Source organism: Mixophyes fleayi, chromosome 4, assembly GCF_038048845.1.
Source record: "Mixophyes fleayi isolate aMixFle1 chromosome 4, aMixFle1.hap1, whole genome shotgun sequence".
NCBI classification, from domain to species: Eukaryota; Metazoa; Chordata; class Amphibia; order Anura; family Limnodynastidae; genus Mixophyes; species Mixophyes fleayi.
In genome coordinates, this window is record NC_134405.1 from 157,400,910 (window position 1) to 157,427,224 (window position 26,315).

Genomic DNA, 26,315 nt, shown 5'->3' on the forward strand with positions numbered 1-26,315 from the left:
CTTTTTTTTTTTCTCTCTTGTTCCGGCTTCCTTCAATGCTGGTTTTGAGATGTATAAGAGATGTAGGTCATTAGAAAACCAATACCTACAGCCACACCACCCTGAACAAGCCTGATCTTGGAATCTAAGCAGGGCCAGGCCTGGTTAGTACTTGGATGGGAGACCATCTGGGAATACCAGGTGCTGTATGCCTTTTTTTTTTCTCACTTGTTCCGGATTCCTTCAATGTTGGTTTTGAGATGTATAAGAGATGTAGGTCATTAGGAAACCAATACCTACAGCCACACCACCCTGAAAAAGCCTGATCTTGGAAGCTAAGCAGGTGTGGGCCTGTTTAGTACTTGGATTGGAGACTACCTGGGAATACCAGGTGCTGTAGGCTTTTTTTTTTTCTCTCTCGTTCCGACCTCCTTTAATGCTGGTTTTGAGATGTATAAGAGATGTAGGTCATTAAAAAACCAATTCCTACAGCCACACCACCCTGAACAAGCCCAATCTCATCTGATCTTGAAAGCTAAGCAGGGTTGGGCCTGGTTAGTACTTGGATGGGAGACCACCTGAGATTACCAGGTGCTGTAGTCCTTTTTTTTTCTCTCTTGTTCCGGCTTCCTTCAATGCTGCTTTTGAGATGTATAAGAGATGTAGGTCATTAAGCAACCAATACCTACAGCCACACCACCCTGAACAAGCCTGATCTTGGAAGCTAAGCAGGGTTGGGCCTGGTTAGTATTTGGATAGGAGACTACCTGGGAATACCAGGTGCTGTAGTCCTTTTTTTTTTTCTCTCTTGTTCCAGTTTCCTTCAATGCTGGTTTTGAGATGTATAAGAGATGTAGGTCATTAGGAAACCAATACCTACAGCCACACCACCCTAAACAAGCCTGATCTTGGAAGCTAAGCAGGGCTAGGCCTGGTTAGAACTTGGATGGGAGACCACCTGGGAATACCAGGTGCTGTAGGCCTTTTTTTTTTCTCTCTTGTTCCAGCTTCCTTCAATGCTGGTTTTGAGATGTATAAGAGATGTAGGTCATTAGGCAACCAATACCTACAGCCACACCACCCTGAACAAGCCCAATCTCGTCTGATCTTGGAAGCTAAGCAGGGCTGGCGCCTGGTTAGTACTTGGATGGTAGACCACCTGGAAATTCCAGGTGCTGTCGCCCTTTTTTTTTCTCTCTTGTTCCGGCTTCCTTCAATGCTGGTTTGAAATGTATAAGAGATATAGGTCATTATGAAACCAATACCTACAGCCACACCAACCTGAACAAGCCCACTCCCATCTGATCTTAGAAGCTAAGCAGGGCCAGGCCTGGTTAGTACTTGGATGGGAGACCACCTGGGAATAACAGGTGCTGTTGGCCTTTTTTTTTATTATCTCTTGTTCCGGCTTCCTTCAATGCTGGTTTTGAGATGTATAAGAGATGTAGGTCATTAGAAAACCAATACCTACAGCCACACCACCCTAAACAAGCCCAATCTCGTCTGATCTTGGAAGCTAAGCAGGACTGGGCCTGGTTTGTATTTGGATGGGAGACCACCCGGGAATACCAGTTGCTGTATGCCTTTTATTTTTCTCTCTTGTTCCGGCTTCCATCAATGCTGGTTTTGAGATGTATAAGAGATGTAGGTCATTTGGAAACTAATACCTACGGCCACACCACCCTGAACAAGCCTGATCTTGGAAGCTAAGCAGGGCCAGGTGTGGTTAGTACTTGGATGGGAGACCATCTGGGAATACCAGGTGCTGTAGGCCTTTTTTATTATCTCTTGTTCTGGCTTCCTTTAATGCTGGTTTGAAATGTATGAGATGTAGGTCATTAGGAAACCAATACCTACAGCCACTTCACCCTGAACAAGCCCAATTGCATCTGATCTTGGAAGCTAAGCAGGGCCAGGCCTGGTTAGTACTTGGATGGGAGACCACCTGGGAATACCAGATGCTGTAGGCCTTTTTGTTTTTCTCTCTTGTGCCTGCTTCCTTCAATGCTGGTTTTGAGATGTATAAGAGATGTAGGTCATTAGAAAACCAATATGTACAGCCACACCACGCTGAACAAGCCCAATCTTGTCTGATCTTGGAAGCTAAGCAGGGTTGGGCCTGGTTAGCACTTGGATGGGAGACCACCTGGGAATACCAGGTGCTGTAGGCCCTTTTTTTTTGTCTCTTGTTCCGGCTTCCTTCAATGCTGGTTTTGAGATGTATAAGAGATGTAGGTCATTAGGAAACAAATACCTATGGCCACTCCACCCTGAACAAGCCCAATCTCATCTGATCTTGGAAGCTAAGCAGGGCTGGGTTTGGTTAGTACTTGGATTGGAGACCACCTGGGAATACCAGGTGCTGTAGGCCTTTTGTTTTTTCTCTCTTGTTCCAGCTTCCTTCAATGCTGGTTTTGAGATGTATAAGAGATGTAGGTCATTAGGAAACCAATACCTACAGCCACACCACCCTGAACAAGCCCAATCTCGTCTGATCTTAGAAGCTAAGCAGGGCTGGCGCCTGGTTAGTACTTGGATGGTAGACCACCTGGAAATTCCAGGTGCTGTCGCCCTTTTTTTTTTCTCTCTTGTTCCGGCTTCCTTTAATGCTGGTGTTGAGATGTATAAGAGATGTAGGTCATTAGGAAACCAATACCTTCAGCCACACCACCCTAAACAAGCCAAATCTCGTCTGATCTTGGAAGCTAAGGAGGGCCGGGCCTGGTTAGTACTTGGAAAGGAGACCACCTGGGAATACCAGTTGCTGTAGGCCTTTTATTTTTCTCTCTTGTTCCGGCTTCCATCAATGCTGGTTTTGAGATGTATAAGAGATGTAGGTCATTTGGAAACTAATACCTACGGCCACACCACCCTGTACAAGCCTGATCTTTTAATCTAAGCAGGGCCATGCCTGGTTAGTACTTGGATGGGAGACCATCTGGGAATACCAGGTGCTGTAGGCCTTTTTTTTTTTTATTATCTCTTGTTCCGGCTTCCTTCAATGCTGATTTTGAGATGTATAAGAGATGTAGGTCATTATGAAACCAATACCTAGAGCCACACCGCCCTGAACAAGTCTGATCTTGGAAGCTAAGCAGGTCCGGGCCTGGTTAGTACTTGGATGGGAGACCACCTGTGAATTCCAGGTGCTGGAGGCCATATTTTTTCTCTCTTGTTCCGGCTTCCTTCAATGATGGTTTTGAGATGTATAAGAGATGTAGGTCATTAGGAAACCAATACCTACAGCCACACCACCCTAAACAAGCCTGATCTTGGAAGCTAAGCAGGGCTAGGCCTGGTTAGAACTTGGATGGGAGACCACCTGGGAATACCAGGTGCTGTAGGCCTTTTTTTTTTCTCTCTTGTTCCAGCTTCCTTCAATGCTGGTTTTGAGATGTATAAGATATGTAGGTCATTAGGCAACCAATACCTACAGCCACACCACCCTGAACAAGCCCAATCTCATCTGATCTTGGAAGCTAAGCAGGGCTGGCGCCTGGTTAGTACTTGGATGGTAGACCACCTGGAAATTCCAGGTGCTGTCGCCTTTTTTTTTTTCTCTCTTGTTCCGGCTTCCTTCAATGCTGGTTTGAAATGTATAAGAGATATAGGTCATTATGAAACCAATACCTACAGCCACACCAACCTGAACAAGCCCACTCCCATCTGATCTTAGAAGCTAAGCAGGGCCAGGCCTGGTTAGTACTTGGATGGGAGACCACCTGGGAATAACAGGTGCTGTTGGCCTTTTTTTTTATTATCTCTTGTTCCGGCTTCCTTCAATGCTGGTTTTGAGATGTATAAGAGATGTAGGTCATTAGAAAACTAATACCTACAGCCACACCACCCTAAACAAGCCCAATCTCGTCTGATCTTGGAAGCTAAGCAGGACTGGGCCTGGTTTGTATTTGGATGGGAGACCACCTGGGAATACCAGTTGCTGTATGCCTTTTATTTTTCTCTCTTGTTCCGGCTTCCATCAATGCTGGTTTTGAGATGTATAAGAGATGTAGGTCATTTGGAAACTAATACCTACGGCCACATCACCCTGAACAAGCCTGATCTTGGAAGCTAAGCAGAGCCAGGCGTGGTTAGTACTTGTATTCGAGACCATCTGGGAATACCAGGTGCTGTAGGCCTTTTTTTTTTATCTCTTGTTCCGGCTTCCTTTAATGCTGGTTTGAAATGTATGAGATGTAGGTCATTAGGAAACCAATACCTACAGCCACTTCACCCTGAACAAGCCCAATCGCGTCTGATCTTGGAAGCTAAGCAGGGCCAGGCCTGGTTAGTACTTGGATGGGAGACCACCTGGGAATACCAGGTGCTGTAGGCCTTTTTGTTTTTCTCTCTTGTGCCTGCTTCCTTCAATGCTGGTTTTGAGATGTATAAGAGATGTAGGTCATTAGAAAACCAATATGTACAGCCACACCATGCTGAACAAGCCCAATCTTGTCTGATCTTGGAAGCTAAGCAGGGTTGGGCCTGGTTAGCACTTGGATGCGAGACCACCTGGGAATACCAGGTGCTGTAGGCCCTTTTTTTTTGTCTCTTGTTCCGGCTTCCTTCAATGCTGGTTTTGAGATGTATAAGAGATGTAGGTCATTAGGAAACTAATACCTATGGCCACTCCACCCTGAACAAGCCCAATCTCATCTGATCTTGGAAGCTAAGCAGGGCTGGGTTTGGTTAGTACTTGGATTGGAGACCACCTGGGAATACCAGGTGCTGTAGGCCTTTTTTTTTTCTCTCTTGTTCCGGCTTCCTTCAATGCTGGTTTTGTATACGCCCAGCAGCACGGATTATTTCAGGAGCCATGCTGTGAGCAGTCCACTCATATGGTTGTGGTAATGAGCACAGTGGTTTTCCAGAATACATAGAAAATTAGTTTAAAACCAATAATAATATCTATTACAATAACTCTAATCGCTCTTTTTGGGACCAACCCTGTATGTGACTGCTGAGGGGTGACAGGGGACGTCTTTACTGCCTCTTACACTGAGTTATCGGCTGAAATTCTCTGCATTGCAGTCAGGAAAACTGTGACCCTTTATCTGTCGCAGAACTGAAGCCCGATCAGATTTCAGGACATGTCTCCAGCAGCTGCTAGTCAGGGTCTCAGCGTCCTGCTGTAGATTGTACTGGTACATGTGGTGTTCTGGTTATCCCCGGTGATTTTTCTGTCTTGTCTGTCCCACTGGCAGGCTGACCGTGGTGCAGAGTGTCGCTGTTATCTGGAACTCTTATCTCTCCTGGAAGGCCAACCAGGCCTGACCCAGGGATCTGCGGTACAGACTCCTCTCTACTGGACTTCAGCTGGGTACACACTACAGAAAGTTACTGCACATGCCATTTCTCTAACAATTTTACTTACGATCAGCTGCCGATCGCTGTGTACACACTATAGACGCTTTACAAGATTTACCATCAGATCTGTGCTCTTCATCTGTCATAACCATTGGCTGAAACGATTGTGACTGCGTAGAGATCTCTGGACACTGCTGGTAACGGGTGATTACTCTCTGCCACTATATACCAATATCATGAATTTTAGGAAGTTTGTAAAATGGAATGAAATTCTACAATGCTTTGGTTTGATAAAACATGATCGTGAGAGCATACACACTGATACAATATTTTACCAAAAGGATATTTATCAGGGCACGATAACTGGATGAAAACCTGTAGTGTGTATCCTGCTTTACTGCTTCCGTATCCACCTTTCTGAATTGTGGATATAAACTCCTTATTTGATTTTACCTCAAGTGTAATAGAAATGTCCCATGTGGAAAGAAGGATCTATAATCTGCCCTGCCACAATGTGATGTGGTAAATGGATCAATTGTAACAGATAAGGTACTATCATCATCATCATCATCAACATTTATTTATATAGCGCCAGCAAATTCCGTAGTGCTTTACAATTGGGAACAAACATTAATAAGACAATACTGGGTAATACATACAGACAGAGAGGTAAGAGAACCCTGCTCGAAAGCTTACAACCTATAGGACAATGGGAGTTAGAAACACAAGGGCATGTGCTACATCATATTGCACAATGGACCAGCCAGACTGCAAAGGTAAAAGTACGGAGTGGGCTGTGTGTGTTGCAATGTTGGTCAGAAGGCTGTTGTCTTGCGTTAGCAGTGTAGAGGATGGCAATAGGGTAATCTAGGGAAATTAAGATGATGGTTGAGGAATATCATAACCTTGTCTGAAGAGATGGGTTTTCAGTGAACGCTTGAAGGTTTGAAGACTAGAGGAAAGTCTTACTGTGCGAGGGAGGGAATTCCACAAAGTAGTACTAGGAACCTGGACCAAGCTATTACCCTCATAAAAAAACATGGCGTGTTATCTATGATCCAGTTTGTGGAATCAGTATTATTGTCTGGAATCGTGTCTCCATAGTCTATAGTTAAGTGCCTTCCTCGGTGGTCACGATCCAGTTTTACTCCTCTTTACTGTTTTCTTATTTGCACTTAATTTATCTGTTGTTGTGGAGTCACCTGAGCTGAAACAAAGAGAGGTTTAAAATGTGTCCATTGTGCAACCATCACTGAAATCCCACTTCTAACACCACCTCTCTAGGCAGCAACCTCTGACACCACCCTCATTGTGTGTCCTTCAGGATCCGGCTCTCCTGGATCCATCTCAGGAAGCATATTATTTGTTGGATGTGATATTAAAGTTGTATATTCTGCATAACGGACTCCGTCTCGTTGTAAAGTGGACCATATTACTCGCACATGCATGCACATGCGCAACTCTCTTAATTTATGTAACCGGTATTACACATCAGCACACATTTATAATAATACCAGCAATCCTCTACCTCGAGTGCCTAGTTGACGGAGATTTCCCTGTGATTATCATTGGCAGAAGTCATTGATATTGGAATACACCTCAGAGAGGTCAGCTCCTATTGGCTCTCTTCAGCCACATCTTCTGAAAATATGTGTAATGTTTCTTATTAATAGATCTTTATTATCCTCTATGTGGAATGTTTATAGAAATAGTGGATCAGTTTAGGGGCCATTAAGCATGTAGAATAGTTGATGTGCCAATGTCTACACACGTGATCACGCCACATTGATACGTCTTCCATATCACAGTTAGATGGACGGAGACTTTACTGCAAGCAAATAAAATATTTTATTAAAACCTAATTCTGGAAAAGTGTCAGTAAATCATTTAACAAGTTAATACATTTAGAAATTGTACAATTGTGATTATTTATGATGCAGAATGACAGTAATTATAGAGTAGTATTGTGGTTTATAGATCAGTAAAACGCACGTTTTTTTCATCTGTAATCTGTCTGCATTGCATCTCTAGGCGTCTGTTTTACAGATGTTCCTCGGTCCGAGATATAACTTTGTAGAGTTTTTTTGTCACCTTACAAATAAATATTAACAATCAGACAAGGAGCTTGAATGTCAGAGTCCTTCATCCAAGACTGTTCTTCAGGACTGTAACCTTTTCAGCCCACAAGGTATTAAAGGCATCCATAGGAAATGTAAGGATCCAGAATTTGTGTTATTTCGACTTCTTTGTGGTCACCAGCAATGACAGGATTAGCTGGAGGTCTGTGAGATAAACACGGAGTGATAGGTAAAGGTTTTATCAAACAGATGTGAAATACACTTGGAAGGTGTTAGGTGAATCCTGCAGACTTTCTCTCTAACAGAACCTGAACGGGACCAATGATTCTCACTGCCAATCTGAAAGAAGAAGCTTTTACTGTATTATGTTTTGTGGACAACCAGGAAGAATAGCGTAGACTGCTCACAGTGTTTGTCAGCAAAGATACTCTAAGGCAGGGGTGTCCAACCTTTTAGCTTCCCTGGGCCACATTGGTAGACGACGCGTTGGTTTGGGCCGCACATAAAATACACTAACATTAACGATAGCGGATCATCCAAAAAAACATAGAAAACATAGTTAACATATTAAACTTACTTGGAAATGAAGTTAGTAAGAGTTAGGAAACCTGTTGCAGAATTATGATTAAAGCAGTAGTCCCATTACCAGCTGCAATTTAACTTACCTGCATCTGCCCCTTAGTGGGGTTCGGGGAATTAAATGCCAAAAACTTTTTTTTCCTCTCTTTCTGCACCCATGAATCATTTTTTTTTATTGACCAGTTTGAAATCGTCACCGATATGGGTAGCATCAGGAGGACTAATAGAAATCTACAGAGATTTAAAGATTGGGTGGCGGGAAAAATGGCTCATGGAGCAGCCTCCGATGAGGGTAACAGTGGGTGATAATTTCACCCTACTCAGCACTGCACATTTAAAATGGTTTAAAATATTAAAAATACAATCATCTCTTAATATTTATATTAGATACATACAGAAAACACAGCAAGTTCATAACTGCATGGTGCAGAAAGTCCAAATTCAGAGTAACAACAATAAGATACTCGATAATCTTTCACTGCTGCTGATAGTTCGCGTGGGTGACTCCTCTGTGCTGCGCTACGCAATGTATGTCAGGTGTGATGACGTCACCCCCGACATTCACTGCGAGCACCGCACAGAGGAGGAGACCAGGAAGGGAGCCAGAGCGCCAGCTGACGTGTCCGCAAGGTAAGTATTTTCTTTTCTTTTTTTTTTTTTGCAGGATATTTTTTTCATTAACAGTGCTGCCCCCTTGCCACAACCGCTGGGCCACATTTAAAGGCGGGCTGGGCCGCATGCGGCCCGCGGGCCGCAGGTTGGTAGCTTTAATTAAAAAGCCAGTAAGGCAGAAACACAAGGGAAAATCAGCAGCCTTGGAGTCAAAAGTGATAACACAGAGATTCTGGGATGCTGACTGTAAACTATGAGCACAAGGTAGAGTGCAAATGATTATATAAATTAACACTTTGTAGATACTGTTCCAGAGTCTGGTTTACCATTTCTTACAGCGTAACCGTTGGACTGAGAGTGATCGGATAAAGAGGGACACTGTTTATTTCCCACATTGACACAAATTGGATTCCATGATCAGACATGATTTCAGTAGGCAATGCCTTGAAGATAACAAAATCTCTTTAGCTAGAAAGATCAACAAGTAAAGAAGCTTTGGTGACTCCTGATAACGTGACATTTTAGAGAACTGGTCCACCACGGCCGAAATTATTGTATTTCCTTTAAAGGATGTTAAGTCTGTAATAATGTTCATTGAAAGGTGAGTGATAGGACCGGATGGCACTGATAGTGATGACCCTGCAGGTGATTGACAGGGATTTATTTTGTGTATTTTGGTGTGTCTGTTTTGTTTTTCTGACTTTGGCCACAGAAATGTCTACTAATGTCTGTGCCAAAGTTCTTGAGAGATGAACATTTTTCCTGCAGGGTGTTGATGTCAGAAGTTGAATTAGCATACAGGCATAGTGTGTACTAAATAAAATGGCTCAATTCTCGTTCTAAAGAAATTTATGTTTTTTTCAAATTTATGGAAAAACTTTCCCTGCCTGACTCCGATTACAGGACCGACCTCCACATTAGACACGTCCTCTCCCTGGGGGGCTCGATTTCACTTTTGCACTGGGATCTAATTCTGTGTGAGAAACTATGGACTTTGGATCTTCATCCGAAACACGTCACTTCTTTTTATTTACAAGTTTTTGGCTGAAAATCTTTTTCTACCTAGTTTCACCAAAGCTTGGGAGGCCGACTTGTAGACTTCACCACTGCAGTTCTAACAGTGTCTCTATCATAGTTCCCAATTTAATGTTCATTATCATCAACATTTATATAGCGCCAACAAATTCTGTAGCGCTTTACAATGTTTTAACTCTTTGATACCTCTGTACAATCCAAATGTCTAAAATGTTTTCAGAAATTTCAGGCTTATGATTGAAGTACCAGTACCCAGAGCTGTGGCACATTTGGTAGGATTGTCCCTCGGTTGTGCCTTATTGCAGAGAATTAGAAAGTCCGCGGAGGCGATGGCGCATGTGGCGTTTTATAAAAAGTCCTACTGAGACGTTATAAAAATGCTTCGATGGCAGTATTGACCAAACATTTGTGAAAACCCTTCAACCCCTCCCTGAAGGATTGGTTCAATAGACTGGTCTCCTATATGGGTAATGTCACAATGCCTGCCGTGTTATAGCCATAAATGCTGTTTTTGTCCACGTCCATTTGCATTTGCGGTCTTTACAGCAGGTAGTTATGGAAGCAGAGGACCTGGGGGTGTAGACATGGTAGACATAGGAAGAAGTGTCGTTGTTGCTGTCATTATTGCTATGTGTGTTTGAAGCCTGAACCTTATTCCTTACCTCCAACATTGTGAAGGGACAAAATGAAGTTATCCGAGGTTGATCCCGATGGATAGCACCATCATAGGGAGGGCATCGCAGGAGAGGGGTCTTCGTAGCCTCACTGCTCTCCCTTCTGCTGTCTAATGACTATGATCTCTGCACAGGTGGGTCAGAACCTGGAGCTGTCATTAGAGAACAAGTCCTCACTGGGGCAGCTTCTTGTTGGAGGCGCTGTCCCCACATGACGATTAGTAAATTGTCCCATTACGTAATCTGTCACGGCTGCAGAGTATGGTAAATAATCTGTGTGTTATACGGCTGTGCTGTCTTTTTGAGGGACTGTCCGATATCTTTATTGGGACCAGTTTCCTGTCTTTGGCTGGAAGGAAAGTTCTCTGCAGTATTCTTTACATAATAACATTCAGTTTTCCGCACAAACAAGAGGTATCCTTCAAAGAGCAGCCGGCAGCTTGTATAAGATCTATTTACACACAGCGTCTACTGGCCAAATTCTCAACCACAGCGACCTTTGTGCTGCCAATGATACCGCCAGGCTACTAGCTGCCAAATTAGAAGCCTCTACGGGGCCTCAGAGCTATAATAATACAGATTACGTTCGTTCTACGCTGGCAGAATGAGGTCTCTTTTGTTCACGAAGGACGTGCTAATTCTATGTTGTTTATCCACAGTTTCATGGGTATAGTAATATCAATAATAGAGGTATAATGCCTCCGTTCAGAGAGACCCCTCATCAACAGCAAGTTTAATTTTTGTAGGCACTCAAGTTTTCGTTAGTGCCCTACAAAATGAGAACCCTGTTTATATATGTTACTAGTATGATAATATCTTGTTGTTTTTTTTGTTTTTGAAATCCATCACAATAACATTGCATATAAATGTTGGAAATATAATTATGAGCATTTCACCAACTGAAAACCAGCTTTTCTGAGTGTAATTGACAGGGTTAATATCTTTATCAGGAAGAAATCATTGGTGAACTAATAACCACTGACCGGCACAAGGGACAGCTAAATAACCTGCCCCCCCATGTAATAGGAGCGATGCTTCTGCCACTCATCCACAACCCACCAATGAGAGGACGGCCTGTACAGAGCATTGGATGGAGACACTCCTGTCTGTCACTTGGGAGCTGGAGACAAACCCTATGTCAGGATCCACCACACTGAGGAGCAGTAAAGAGATAGAGGAAAAAAGGGAGGAGCAGAAATAGATGGAGAGTAGCGTATAGACAGCGAGGAGACAGGGAGAAGCGGAAATAGAGAGTAACGTATAGGCAGAGCGCGAGGTGAGAGGGAGGAGCAGAAATAGAGAGTAACATATAGGTAGAGAGCGCGGAGAGAGGGAGGAGCGGAAATAGATGGAGAGTAGCATATACGCAGAGAAGGAGGAGTGTGAGAAAGGAAATTAAATATTGGGGGAGAGACACTACTTGTTAGGTCACAGAGAGGGGTGTGAGAGACATAGGTCAGTGACCGAGGAGTGTGCAGAGATTTATAGAAAAGGAAATAAGTGATTATTTGAGCAGAAAGAGACAGAGAGGTTAGGGAGCTGCGGCAGCAGAGACACCAACTCTTAGAACCTCCCTTTCATTGTTGAAGTTGATGCTTCGGATGTTGGAGTTGGAGCCGTATTGTCTCAGAAAGATCCTAAAGACCACCGCCTTCATCCCTGTGCTTATCTGTCTCGAAAATTTTCTTCCGCTGAAGAATATTACGATGTGGGCAATCGTGAGTTCCTGGCCGTCAAATGGGCATTGGAAGAATGGCGCCACTGGCTTGACGGAGCAAAACATACTATCACAATCTATATGGATCACAAAGTCCGCTAAAAGATTGAACTCCAGGCAAGCACGGTGGTCCCTCTTCTTCTCCCGTTTCCAGTTTATTATTACTTTCCGGCCTGGTTTTAAGAACCTAAGTGTGGAAGCCCTGTCCCGTAACTTTATCTCTTCTCAAAATCCAGTTTCTAAGCCCTGTTCCATTATTCCTGCTTCTTCTATTTTGATTGCCTTCACGCAGGAACTGGGTAAAACCCTTCAGCTATATCAACCACAAGCACCTTCTGAAACACCAGTGGGCAAACTTTTCGTGCCTGTACACCTCAGAAAGTGGGTCCTCTCCCAGTGTCATGGCAACAAGGCTTCTGGACATCCCGGTATTGCCAAGACCATTGAAATTGTCTCTCGTACTCTCTGGTGGCCATCTTTGTCTAAGGATGTAAAAGAGTATATTTTATCCTGTGACCTGTGCTCCAAGAACAAAGTTTCCCGGAGTTCCCCTTTGGGCCATTACTGCCGTTACCTGTTCCGGTCAGACCTTGGACCCATGTGTCCATGGACTTCATCGTTGACTTACCTCTATCCTCTGGGTGTAACACCATCTGGGTAACCATGGACTGGTTCAGCAAGATGGCCCATTTTATTCCTTTAACCAAGTTACCTTCTGCCCGTTCTTTGTCCACCTTGTTTGTCAAATATATATTCCGTTACCATGGACTACCGGAAGATATCATGTCGGACCGGGGTTCACAATTCATCACAGTCTTCTGGAAGGCCTTTTGCTCGCTCCTAGGAATCAGCCTCAGTTTATCATCTACCTACCACCCGCAGTCAAACGGACAGACCGAAAGGGTGAATCAATCCTTGGAGCAATAACTTCGGCTGTATATCTCTAAACACCATGACAATTGGGCTGACCTCCTTCCCTGGGCCGAATCTGCGTACAACGCATGCCCCACATCTTTCCAGTACTCTCCTTTTTATTGCAACCTGGGGTACCATCCCAGAGTCAGCTCCTTATCCTCTCTAGCCACTGATAGACCACCTGAAACCAGAGCCACGGCCATCCGCCTCAGGAACATATGGAAGTCTGTGCACCAGCCTTTACTTCGAGCTTCCTTCAGGTCCAAAGTTTTTGCTGATTTACATCGTTCCACTTGTACATTGAAGGTTGGAGACTCTGTGTGGCTCTCCACTCGGAATATTAGACTCCGTCAACCGTGTAGGAAATTAGGACCTAAATTTATTGGTCCATTTACCATCCTTAAGCAAGTCAATCCAGTGGCCTTCAAACTGAAGCTTCCGGAATCCTTGAAAATTCCCAGTACTTTTCACTGTTCTTTGTTGAAACCTGCTCGATCTTTCAAAAAAGTCAAACCTCAACCAGTTTCGGTGGATGGACATCAAGAATTTATTGTGGAGAAAATCCTGGATTCAAAGAAGGTCCAAGGTCAGGTTCACTACTTAGTCCATTGGAAGGGGTACGGCCCCGAAGAACGGTCATGGGTACCACAAAGAAACCTACACTCAGATAGGTTACTCACTGAGTTCTTTAGGAGATTTCCCGGAAAACCAGGTTGTCGGGGTTCCTTGACCCCTACTCAAGGGGGGGGGTACTGTTACGAGCCGCAGCGGCTCTGGTCACCGCTGCGACTCGCTCCCCTCTGCTTCCTGGCGTCCCAGCCGTCGTCATGACGACCGGGACGTCACTTCTGCCTTACCCCGACCATTGCCAAGACAACGGCCGGGACGCTCCTGATGTGTAGCGCTGCATCCCGGCATCCAGGGAAGCAGGGCGCGTGCGCAAATTAGAGAAATATCAGCTGGCCCATGTTTTCTTCCTGTGCATCAGACATTCCTATTGGCCAGTGCTAGTATTTAAGGCAGGGAGGGGCAATCCTCCCCTGCCGGTTATAGTTCTTGCTTTGCTGCTGACTAGCCTGCTTTGTTCCTGGTTGCTGTTACCATTGGATTGATTACTTGTTGCCGACCTTTTGCCTGATTCCTGACTTCGTTTGATTGCCTGTGCCCATTGACCTTTTTGCCTGGACTCCTACGCTGCTGATTTTGACTGTGACCTCTGACCCCGGTTTGTGTGCTGGATATTATGTCTGCTGCCAGCCTCGACCCTTGCCTAGACCTCGCTCTGCTATTGCTACTATTATTATTATTATTATTATTATTAATATTTATTTATAAGGCGCCACAAGGCATCCGCAGCGCCGTACAGAGACAAACAAAATTACAATACAATGGGAGACAGCACAGTACAGTAAACACAGCAACTCAGTTAGCTCAATGCACAGCTAGAGAGGGCGGGGAAGGGGGAGGGAGGATCCACAAACGACGGGGCCCAAGAAGGAGGGCGCGGAAGAGGACCCTCGAGGAGGAGGGCTAAGTAGCTGGAGAGCAGAGTTAGAAGTGGTGGAAACAGGAGGAGAGATGGCCCTGCTCAGAGGAGCATACAATCTAAGGGGAGGGGTGGACAGACAGAGAGACGCAGGGGAGAGAGGGAGAGTAGGGGGACAGAGGCAGAAGATAAGGTAGGAAGTTAAGTGGGAGACAGAAAGTCTTTAAGAAAAAGGTGGGTTTTTAGGGCCCGTTTGAAACTGGACAGATTATGGGAAGTTCTGATGGAGGGAGGGAGCTTGTTCCAGTGGAGGGGGGCAGCGCGGGCGAAGTCTTGGATACGCGCGTGGGAGGAGGTTATAAGGGGGGAAGAGAGGCGACGGTCAGAGGCAGAATGGAGAGGGCGGGATGGAGCATGAATAGAGAGGAGGGTGGAGATGTAGGGCGCAGTGGAGTTGGCGAGGGCCTTGTAGGTGAGGGTGAGGAGCTTAAAGAGGATTCTGAAGGGGAATGGGAGCCAGTGAAGGGCTAGGTAGAGGGGGGAGAGAAAAGAGGAGCGGCGAGAGAGGAAAATAAGCCTAGCTGCAGCGTTAAGGACGGATCGAAGGGGATCGAGAAGAGAGGGTGGGAGGCCAGTGAGGAGGAGGTTGCAGTAGTCCAGGCGGGAGATGATCAGAGAGTGGATAAGGCATTTGGTGGCATCTTGGGAGAGGAAGGGCCGGATGCGAGCAATGTTGCGCAGCTGGAAGCGGCAGGATTTAGCAAGGGAGAGGATGTGGGGGCCAAAGGAGAGATAGGAGTCGAGGATGACACCAAGGCAGCGAAGTTGAGGGACAGGGGAAAAAGAAGTGTTGTCGACAGTAATGGAGAGGTCAGAAGGGGATGGGGTATGAGAGGGAGGAAAAACTATGAGCTCAGTTTTGGCAAGGTTAAGTTTGAGGAATCGAGAGGACATCCAGGAGGAGATAGCAGAGAGGCAGGCGGACACCCTAGAGAGGAGGGAGGGAGAGAGATCAGGAGAGGAGAGGTATAGTTGAGTGTCGTCAGCGTAAGGGTGGTAGCTGAAGCCGAAGGAGCTGATGAGTTCACCCAGGGAGGAGGTGTATAGAGAGAAGAGTAAGGGTCCCAGAACAGATCCCTGAGGGACCCCGACTGGAAGGGTGGATGGGGGGAGGGGGAGAGAGACCCAGAGGTGGTGACAGAGAAGGATCGGTGAGTAAGGTAAGAGGTGAACCAGGACAGGACTGGGCCAGAGAGGCCGAAAGACTGGAGGGTGTGAAGAAGGAGGGGGTGGTCAATGGTGTCAAAGGCTGCAGAGAGGTCAAGGAGGATGAGAAGGGAGAAGTGGCTCCTGGCTTTAGCAGAGAGGAGGTCATTGGTGACTTTAGCCAGGGCAGTTTCAGTGGAGTGGAGGGGGCAGAAACCAGACTGGAGAGGATCAAGGAGGGAGTATTCAGAAAGGTAGGAGGTGAGACGGCTGCAGACGAGCCTCTCGAGAATTTTGGAGGCAAAAGGGAGAAGAGATATGGGGCGATAGTTCGAGAGAGAAGTGGGGTCGAGATTAGGTTTCTTAAGAATGGGGGATACGAGAGCATGTTTGAAGGAGGAGGGGAAGATGCCAGTGGAGAGGGAGAGATTAAAGAGGTGAGCGAGGTGGGAGCAGGTGGTGGGGGAAAGAAGGTGGGAGGGGATGGGATCCAGGGGACAGGTAGTGGGGGGGGAGGATGAAATGAGAGAGTGGACTTCCTTGCCGGTGGTGGGACGGAAGGAGTGGAGGGGAAGGTGGTTGGGGGGGAGGACAGAAGAGTGGGAGGGGTGGAAGAGAGAGTGGAGGAGGAGATTTCAAGTCGGATGGCCTCGATTTTAGAGGAGAAGAAGGAGGCAAAATTGGAGGCAGTCAGGGAGGAGGGAGGGGGGGAGGGGAGGGGGCTAGGAGAGTGCTGAAGGTGGCAAAGAGTTGGCGGGGGTTAGAGGACTGGGAAGAGATGAGGGATTTAAAGAAAGATTGTTTAGCGAGTGAGAGGGCAGAGCTGTAGGATGAAAGGATGAATTTAAAGTGGAGGAAGTCAGCCAGGGAGTGGGATTTTCTCCAGTGACGTTCGGCGGAACGGGAGCATTTTTGGAGGAAGCGGGTAAATTTGGAGTGCCAGGGTTGGGGTTTGGAGCAGCGGGGGTGGACGGAGTGGGCAGGGGCGACCGCGTCCAGAGCGGAGGTGAGGGTGTGATTGTAGAGGGAGACCGCCTGGTTGGGGCAGGCCTGGGAGGAAAGGGGAGAAAGGAGGGTATCGAGAGAGGAGGACAGAGAGGCAGGGTCAAGAGCGTCGAGGTTGCGTATGGACAGAGTAGGTTTGGGCAGGGGGAGGGGAGCAGGAGAAGAGGAGAGAGAGAAGGAGAGGAGATGGTGGTCGGATAGAGGAAAGGGAGAGATGGAGAAGTCGGAGAGATTACATAGGTAGGAGAAGACAAGATCAAGGGAGTGACCAAGGCAGTGGGTAGAGTAGGAGGTCCATTGGGTGAGACCAAGGGAGGAGGAGAAGGTGAGCAGTTTGCTGGAAGCAGGGTAGGTGGGGTTGTCGATGGGGATGTTAAAGTCACCGAGAATGATCGAGGGGAGATTGGAGGAGAGGTAGTGAGGAAGCCAGCTAGCAAAGTTGTCAAGAAAGAGGGAGGTGGGGCCAGGGGGGCGGTAGATGACAGTGACGCGGAGGTGGATGGGGTGGAAGAGGCGGATGGAGTGAGCTTCAAAAGAGGAGAAGGAGAGGGAGGGTTCAGGCGGAATGACACGAAAAGTACAGGTGGAGGAGAGGAGGAGGCCAACTCCACCGCCTGGGCAGGCACCAGGCCTGGCGGAGTGGGTGAAGGAGAGGCCACCATAGGAGAGGGCAGCGGGGGAAGTAGTTTCAGAATCGGAGAGCCAGGTTTCAGTAACGGCAAGAAGGTTAAAGGAGTTGGGTAGAAAGAGGTCGTGGATAGCAGTCAGCTTGTTGCGGACGGATCTGGCATTCCAGAGGGCACAGAAGAAAGGGGGAGAGGAGAGGGGGGAAATGGGGATGAGGTTAGCAGGATGAGCAGCGCGCGGGGGATGGCGGGGAGGAACAGGAGAAGTAGGGCGGGGGGAGAGTATGGGTATGGAGTGAGAGCGGGGAAGCATAGTAGGGAGAGAGAGTAACAGAACAGTGAGATAGTGGGGACAGTGAAAAACAGGTAAGAACAATGGCAGGAAGACAATGAAAAGGTGGAAGATAATAACGAATTAGGGCGTGGAGGGCATGGAACAACAGTACAGTGAGATAATAAGGACAATGAGAACAGGTAAGAATAAGCAGGGAGACAATAGCAAGATGGAGGACAATAATCAATTAGGGCGTGGAAGGCAAGGAATAATAGAAGGAGAGGTAATAAGGACAATGGAAATAGGCAAGAATGATAACAGTTAAAAGTAGTTGCTGGTAAATATAAAATCAGGAAAAACAAGATAAAGGCATATAAATAGTAGAATAATAACAGGTAAAAAGTAGTTAAAACAAAATAATGGCATATAAAATAATGTTTTATATGCAGTTGATGCAGTTAAGCCAGGGATTCAGCAGGAGAAGGGTTAATTGATAAGCCGGGTCGGTACACAGTAGAACAGTTGGTGCAGATAAGCCAGGGATTCAGCAGGAGAAGAGTTAACTGACAAGCCGGGTCAGTGCACAGTAGATCAGTTGACGTAGATAAGCCAGGGATTCAGCAGGAGAAGGGTTAATTGATAAGCCGGGTCAATACACAGTAGATCAGTAGATCAGTTGGTGCAGATAAGCCAGGGATTCAGCAGGAGAAGGGTTAAGTGACAAGCCGGGTCGGTACACAGTAGATCAGTGGATGTAGATAAACCAGGGATTCAGCAGGAGAAGGGTTAATTGACAAGCCGGGTCGGTGCACAGTAGATCAGTTGATGTAGATAAGCCAGGGACTCAGCAGGAGAAGGGTTAATTGACTAGCCGGGTCGGTGCACAGTAGATCAGTTGATGTAGATAAGCCAGGGATTCAGCAGGAGAAGGGTTAATTGATAAGCCGGGTCAATACACAGTACATCAGTAGATCAGTTGGTGCAGATAAGCCAGGGATTCAGCAGGAGAAGCGTTAAGTGACAAGCCGGGTCGGTACACAGTAGATCAGTTGATGTAGATAAACCAGGGATTCAGCAGGAGAAGGGTTAATTGACAAGCCGGGTCGGTACACAGTAGATCAGTTGATGTAGATAAGCCAGGGATTCAGCAGTAGAAGGGTTAATTGACAAGCCGGGTCGGTACACAGTAGATCAGTTGATGCAGATAAACCAGGGATTCAGCAGGAGAAGGGTTAATTGACAAGCCGGGTTGGTACACAGTAGATCAGTTGATGCAGATAAGCCAGGGATTCAGCAGAAGGGTTAATTGACAAGCCGGGTCGGTACACAGTAGATCAGTTGGTGCAGATAAGCCAGGGATTCAGCAGGAGAAGGGTTAACTGACAAGCCTGGTCGGTACACAGTAGATCAGTTGATGCAGATAAGCCAGGGACTTAGCAGGAGAAGGGTTAATTGACAAACCGGGTCGGTACACAGTAGATCAATTGATGTAGATAAGGCAGGGATTCAGCAGGAGAAGAGTTAAGTGACAAGCCGGGTCGGTACACAGTAGATCAGTTGATGCAGATAAGCCAGGTACTCAGCAGGAGAAGGGTTAATTGACAAGCCGGGTCAGTACACAGTAGATCAGTTGATGTAGATAAGCCAGGGAATCAGCAGGAGAAGGGTTAATTGACAAGCCGGGTCGGTACACAGTAGATCAGTTGATGCAGATAAGCCAGGGATTCAGCAGGAGAAGGGTTAAGTGACAAGCCGGGTCGGTACACAGTAGATCAGTTGATGTAGATAAACCAGGGATTCAGCAGGAGAAGGGTTAATTGACAAGCCGGGTCGGTGCACAGTAGATCAGTTGATGTAGATAAGCCAGGGACTCAGCAGGAGAAGGGTTAATTGACAAGCCGGGTCGGTGCACAGTAGATCAGTTGACGTAGATAAGCCAGGGATTCAGCAGGAGAAGGGTTAATTGATAAGCCGGGTCAATACACAGTACATCAGTAGATCAGTTGGTGCAGATAAGCCAGGGATTCAGCAGGAGAAGGGTTAAGTGACAAGCCGGGTCGGTACACAGTAGATCAGTTGATGTAGATAAGCCAGGGACTTAGCAGGTATAAGTAGGAAACACCCAGGTGCAGAGATAATTAGTGAGACAGGTTAACCTCTAGTAATAACAAAGGAAAAGGCACAATAGCAGCACCTCTGGTGAACAGAGGTACTGACAGATAAACATGGATGTAATAGATAGTATAATACCCTTACAGTGCTACATATACCACTTCTGCAGATCAGTGAATTAGAACTACACACCAAAGTTGAATAACATAAAAAAATGTAAATCACTTTTCTGCGCTGTGGTTTCCTAAACAGAACAAGTAGAATAAACCATATAAGTATATAAAAAAACAGAAAAGATACTTATATCAACTGATGGTATGGTATTCAATTCCTCTCAGGCGATCTTTGGGATTTTCTGATAACAATCAGACCATAAAAATAACAATAGTGTAATACTGTATAGCACGACAGTGTATACTCCTAAATATCAATAGTAAAGTAGATATATAGAAATAAATTGTCCTCCAACAATAATAATATTGACCATGTAACCAATATAGTTGATAAATGTTCCACCATATATTGCGAATAAATGTCAAGTAAATAGATTGCATGTGTCGTGGGATGCCCCACAGTCAAATCGACTTACACCGTAGATACTTTAAAACTGGCACTTCAAAGTAAGCATAAGTTCTCCACTCCTTCTTCTTCCGAGCCTCTCGGTAAATATAAGAGACAGAGAGGTATATCTTTTAGGTAATAGCTAAAAGCATTTATTTAATAAAAACCTAGATGTTCCTACCGAGGAGTAAATAATAATCAGCATATCAAGTGTGAGCCAATCCAGCGGGTAAAACAAACACAGATGATAGTTGCGAAGAAGTCAGCTGCGTCCGGATGTTAACTGTAGTGTGTTAGGTAACAAACTGATAGACTGTACGTTCGCTGACATCTGGGTCTGGACAAATCCCGTCTCGGCAGGCAAACACAGGAGAAACACAGTTGAAATCACTGACGTGTTTCGATCCTATAGGTTGGATCTAAACCTGCCACCCAATATATATATATATATATATATATATATATATATATATATAATGATATCAGATGGGAAGGGGTATGGCGCCTAAGGTGTACATTGATGGGTACAGTAGCCCACAAAACCAAGGTATGTGCGTACCAACTTTAAACTTGAAAACTGCTCATCAAAATCAGGGTAGACGCTTTCACTGCAGTCGCTTGCATTCACTGTAGCTCATAAATTCATGCAATGAGAGAAAAAACACCAATAGTGTGATACCGTAACAGACAGTGGCGGATCCAGGGGGGGGGGGGGGGGGCGATCGTGGCAATCGCCCCCCCACCAGGGGCTTGCTGCCGACAGCTGCACACTGTGCAGGTCCGTTCAGCAGGGACAGTATGCTGCCCGGCTGCTCTGATTGTGTTTTAAACACAATCAGAGCAGCGGGACAGCACACTTTCACTGCTGAACGGACCTGCACATACTGTGCAGCCGCCGGCAGCCTTAGAACACAGAAAGGGGGCGGGGCCTAAATTGCCCCCCCCTAAAATCACCCCGGGTAGGGCAAATGTCTGGGTCCGCCCCTGGAAACAGATGTACTTGCATATAGTGCCACCACCCAGATATATGCGTACCAAAAGAGATGTATAAATAACAAATAGTGGTATAAAACAACGTAGAAGTGCCAAAGTTGGCCGCGTACCGAAGGTAATAAGGAAAACCGCTTATCTGTTATTTAATTCTGTGACTGTGTCCTCAGCTTATCCTGGTATGGAAAAAGCTTGTCTATTCTTTAACATGCTCAGCCCCAGCAAACAGGTAACACTTAGCAGGTATATGTTAAAAAGTAGAGAAAAGTTTATATATATATATATAAGTTAACCCGTGCATGATACTCATGCATTCTAGTCAAATCAAGCTACTTAAGGTGTTAAAAAGGTTCTTGTCATGCATTTGGGCCTAGGGCCTAGCCCAGGCCTCCTCAGGGGAAGAGCGTTACTTACTTACTTGCGGGTCACATGATCGCAGCCTTCGATCGCATTTGGAAGATGACAGGCTGTCACTGACAGCCTGTCATCTTCAAATGCGATCGCAGCTGCTATCACATTTAAAGCCACGGGGACGCGGGGGAGGATAGCAGGCTCCTTAGTGGGGACAACGGGTCCCCAGGGGCAGATCCGCCCACTTTTGAAAGGGTGTGTGGCCGTGAGACAGCGGGGCCCACCGGTGATTTTTCCGGTATCCCGGTGGGCCAGTCCGATGCTGCTTACAATGAAGTAAATCGACAATGAAGACCAGACAGAATGGATCTAAGACTACATAGAAAACATTGAACCTCTAGTGCTTTTCAGCATCGGATTGAGTAAGTAAGTGGCGACTGGTGGAGAACTCGGTTGGAATTTCTATGTTTGTTGTTACAATTTTGCACTCTATGATTATCTCATCCCATTTATTGCGCATCTGTTCAATGTCTTTGATAAGGCATTTGATCTTGTCCAGCTCAACGTCCAATGTAGCATTGTGTGCTTCAATAAGGAGGGTAGTTTGGTCGATCAATATAAGTAGCTTTATACACAAAGATGAGGAATTCAGATTTTGACAAGTACTTTTTACTGGACTGAATTTCTGATCGAGTTTGTGCAGTGAGATTGAGAATTTCAATTTATGATAAAGCCGTTCCCAAAGAATGCAAATGATGAGCAACTGCTTTAACAGAAAAAATGCTTGTAGACCATCTAGTTGTGAATATATTTTGAAGTGAAGCAGGGAGATGCTCTTTCAGAAATTCCCTCCTTTGTGGAGAGGAACTGAAGATATTGTACATTTGTTGCACAGTTCCAAAGTAAGTAATTGCCCCCAAACACACATGTAAACACTTATTCTTATTCTATCCCAGCAATCTCACACACACACACACACACACACACACACACACACACTTCAGAAAACAGTGAGTGTTTCTGGCTGCAGATCCTCCTCCTCCCTGTGGGTCTCACAGCTGCTTCTCAGTCTGAGTAGCCCTGCCCCCATAGACATCAATTTGCACATAAAGGATATCATCGATGTATCTTTTCTATACCCTGATATTTTTAGAAAAGGGGTTGTGGTTCAAAACTGATTCTGTCTCCCAACATCCCATAACTAAGTTCGCGAAACTCGGCGCGAAAATTGTGCCCATCGCAGTTCCGCAAGTTTGAATATAATATGTATTCAAGAATTTCCTTTAAAGCTATTGAACATGTCCAATTAGGACCAAGAGGGGGGGACATTCAAGGTAAATTATCCAAACGGGAAATGTTCTGGATTTTCCAGTTAAACACATTGAGCCCCTATGGGCTAAATGAAGGCTATGAAATAGCACCTTTTTTTATAATTCTATCAGACCCACATCCTTGATTTTCTCAGACTATTGTATTAGTATATCTATTCACGGTTGATACTTTTGTTTTTCTCCATACTACATTGACACAATGGTTACTAATGATATTATATGCCTTTATATTATTATTTTAATAATTTTACCATTTTACTTTTATATTTTATCCCTTTTTATCTCTTTTGTAATAATTTTTACATACACACCACTTCTGATTTTACACCTTGTTTGATAAGATTGTTTATATTTCATACAGTTTGTGTTTTTTGTACCATACTGATTTGACTGAGTTGTTATATGTTATCTCATAGACTATCTATTTATAGATATAGTCTTTCACTTTATCTATGTATATATTTTATATATATTGTATATTATTGAGATTACTTATTTATTTATCTATCTATACATTCATATAATAACTGTGGAGTCCATCTTAGAATACTTATGATTGGATATGTTATATTATAGTATATTACAAGCTATTTATGTACTATGGGCTACATCCCAGAAGTTCTCTATTAATGCTGTATTCCTTGCCCTGCTTAAAGATGGTCACCGCCATTTGTTATAAGTATAACACATTGGCCCACATATCTACTCTATTTTATCACAGCTGCATACATTGCCCTATTCCAAGATGGCCACCGCCATCTATTATAAGTATAAATACTTACCCTTACACCTATTGGGGCATACACTATATCTTATCATAGTTCTCTTGTTATACACCACTCCAATGGCCATCTATGGCTTAATACCTGTTTGTATCAGGTATTACACATCCCCTTTGCACATACAGTGCCCAGCGCTGAACCGGAAGTCAGCCATGCGCATGCGCGAAACCGCGCTGTACTGCGCATGCGCAAAATGGCGCCCGCCATCGCTATTTAAGACAGCACTTTGTGCTGTTCTATAATATTCCTCCTGATGAAGTCTATATGACGAAACGCATTGAGGCTGTTCACCATCATTTACTTCTGATAAGTGCTTTATTGAAGCATTAAATCATTGTATGGATGAAAACTAGTCAGCATTCCCATTCCTAGGTCCTACTGGATTGTTCATATATTTAAGCCATTTTCTGTCTTTCAATCTTTTGTTGTTGAACTGAGCATCACATTTATATTGACATTGTGTAGGTGCATAGTAACCACTTCATGGCTGGAGTTATCTTTAACCAGTGTCAAGATTTAAATTTACAATTTTCCCATGTTTTAAAAAGAGGATAGGATTTAACTATTTTGCACCCTCATAACTTTCACATTGATTTTTTTTTTATCAGGACCAATATAGCTTGGTAGCACAGTATTACAAATAACTTAATTTTAAGTGAATTAAAATGGAAGAGGTCAGACAAATTAGCAAAAATTCAATTACTGATGATGGAAGTGACATTTATCCAATTCATGCACCCTAGAAATATACCTCATCAATTGTATATTTCTCTTGATTGTGGGGGTAGCTTATGTAAGGTACAAATGAGTTATAGGGCCTACAATTAAATGTACTTTGAAAAAAATGTTTTTTGGTTTTTTTTAAAAGCTTATCTGTAATCCTGTGGTAAAGGAATACTGCTACACAATGTAGATCACTGGATAGTATATGGAGTAAACACCAATTGGCTCCACACAGAAGTTCTCAATGGGGTAACTCTCAGGGACCAGGTACACAGTAGATCTTTAAGCATACCATTTACTCCTGGTATGCTTAAAGATCTACTGTCTACCTGGTCCCTGAGAGTTACCCCATTGAGTACTTCTGTGTGGAGCCCATTGGTGTTTACTCCATATACTATCCAGTGATCTACATTGTGTAGCAGTATTCCTTTACCACAGGATTACAGATAAGCTTTTAAACTTTTATTACATTTTGAGTGTGTTTTTTATATGATACATGCTGACTAAATCTTTGCATATAAGTACTACACTATATGGCTTTTTCCTCTCTCAAATACACCGAATGAGTGGAGTTTGTGAGCTGTGACTGTGCTGTGGCCGATGTCCCAGATGTTATATACCTGCACAAGTTATCTAGAACGCCTGTTCCTGACTTTCTAAGCTGATTGGAGCCTACTTCCAAGCACCTCTGATACAGATAAGCTGTTTATTTATATTTTTCTGGTACGTTACCACCTATTACTTTAAACTGTTTATCACGGATACATCTGATACGTTGTCTTCTGATTCTTTCTGTCTGTATTTCGGCATATGGTCAGAGTTTATGGAAACTGGTTGATATTGCCTCTACCAGCCCGACATGATGAACATTTCACTCTGCGCTTGCATTTCTATATACAGTATTTATTGACTGTCTGGTTGATTGGTACCAGCTAACACTACCTCAATTGGCGCCATTTTCCCTCTTTATATGTTAATATATATATATATATATATATATATATATATAAAAAGTCGGAACATAAAAACATTTGAAAACTTTAAATCTCCCTCCTAGCCACCCCTCCAGGAGGGCCTGGGTTAATGCACTGATCAGCTGGAGCACAAAGTAGATGACATGTGTAACGTAACTATCAAGAGTCAGTCCAGCGGGACCTTCACCTGTGTGTTCGGAACTTGAGTTGACGAAGAAACACCTTGAACATGTTGAAAATCACACTCAGGAACATCCCTGAATTGGTGAAAAAGGACTCCCTCCTTATCTATCTGGAAGGTGTCTTCCAATAATGCCGATACATATGCAAGCGCTCTGGCTCCAACATACAGTCATTCAATCCTGAAGTCTGTGGTCATTTAGATTGTATGATGGTCTGAGCTCCTGGTTTATATATCAGTTTATGGTACATAAAAACTGTAGTGATGTCGTGGCATATTTCCATTGGTTCAGGATTCAGGACAGTCCAGTGCAATGCAGGTCATAGGTCGGTTCAAACAATGCCCTCCAAGGGTGGGGGTCAACTCTCGAACACCTGCATACGTGTCTTCCCTCCAAAAAGCTGTTTTAAACTGGTCTATTTGCATTAGACACACAATATCATTTTGACCATTATTTCCTCTATTATCCATAACTTGTATAAGCAAGATGTGTTGGTTTAGCTGATAGTAGCGGATGTCTGATGGTGAAAAGTGGATTAGATTGACACTAAATATGATGGGCCTGAGTCATTAAGGAGAGCAAAGCATAAACAAGGAGTAACTTTGCACCTGGGGAAAACCATGTTGCACTGGAGGGGGAGGTAAATTTAAAAAGTGGGGACAGATTTATAGTTGGGGTAGGACATGTCCTAGATCAACTTTACATTTCAGTGTAAAAATAAAGCTATTAAGTATTTGAGTGCTAGATGAAAAACAGCGAGTATTTAAGTTATGTGCAAAATAATAAACTAATTTACACCCCTTGCATTGTAAGATG

General features: G+C 44.6%; 18 pseudogenes; all 18 read left to right on the forward strand.

Annotated features, from left to right (window-relative positions):
• Position 1, forward strand: part of LOC142154502 (5S ribosomal RNA) — a 119-nt pseudogene extending 118 nt beyond the window's left edge.
• An 82-nt stretch (positions 2-83) lies between these two features.
• Positions 84-192, forward strand: LOC142155332 (5S ribosomal RNA; annotated as a pseudogene).
• A 271-nt stretch (positions 193-463) lies between these two features.
• Positions 464-582, forward strand: LOC142153509 (5S ribosomal RNA; annotated as a pseudogene).
• Positions 583-662: 80 nt separating this feature from the next.
• On the forward strand, positions 663-771 carry LOC142155248 (5S ribosomal RNA; annotated as a pseudogene).
• A 272-nt stretch (positions 772-1,043) lies between these two features.
• On the forward strand, positions 1,044-1,163 carry LOC142154903 (5S ribosomal RNA; annotated as a pseudogene).
• Positions 1,164-1,242: 79 nt separating this feature from the next.
• LOC142154998 (5S ribosomal RNA) lies at positions 1,243-1,361 on the forward strand (annotated as a pseudogene).
• An 83-nt stretch (positions 1,362-1,444) lies between these two features.
• Positions 1,445-1,563, forward strand: LOC142155104 (5S ribosomal RNA; annotated as a pseudogene).
• Positions 1,564-1,830: 267 nt separating this feature from the next.
• Positions 1,831-1,949, forward strand: LOC142154722 (5S ribosomal RNA; annotated as a pseudogene).
• An 82-nt stretch (positions 1,950-2,031) lies between these two features.
• On the forward strand, positions 2,032-2,150 carry LOC142154607 (5S ribosomal RNA; annotated as a pseudogene).
• Positions 2,151-2,231: 81 nt separating this feature from the next.
• On the forward strand, positions 2,232-2,350 carry LOC142154147 (5S ribosomal RNA; annotated as a pseudogene).
• Positions 2,351-2,432: 82 nt separating this feature from the next.
• Positions 2,433-2,552, forward strand: LOC142155211 (5S ribosomal RNA; annotated as a pseudogene).
• Positions 2,553-2,633: 81 nt separating this feature from the next.
• On the forward strand, positions 2,634-2,752 carry LOC142155237 (5S ribosomal RNA; annotated as a pseudogene).
• A 655-nt stretch (positions 2,753-3,407) lies between these two features.
• Positions 3,408-3,527, forward strand: LOC142154833 (5S ribosomal RNA; annotated as a pseudogene).
• Positions 3,528-3,607: 80 nt separating this feature from the next.
• On the forward strand, positions 3,608-3,726 carry LOC142154999 (5S ribosomal RNA; annotated as a pseudogene).
• An 83-nt stretch (positions 3,727-3,809) lies between these two features.
• LOC142154988 (5S ribosomal RNA) lies at positions 3,810-3,928 on the forward strand (annotated as a pseudogene).
• A 268-nt stretch (positions 3,929-4,196) lies between these two features.
• On the forward strand, positions 4,197-4,315 carry LOC142153984 (5S ribosomal RNA; annotated as a pseudogene).
• Positions 4,316-4,397: 82 nt separating this feature from the next.
• On the forward strand, positions 4,398-4,516 carry LOC142155325 (5S ribosomal RNA; annotated as a pseudogene).
• An 81-nt stretch (positions 4,517-4,597) lies between these two features.
• Positions 4,598-4,716, forward strand: LOC142154148 (5S ribosomal RNA; annotated as a pseudogene).
• Positions 4,717-26,315: the final 21,599 nt, after the last annotated feature.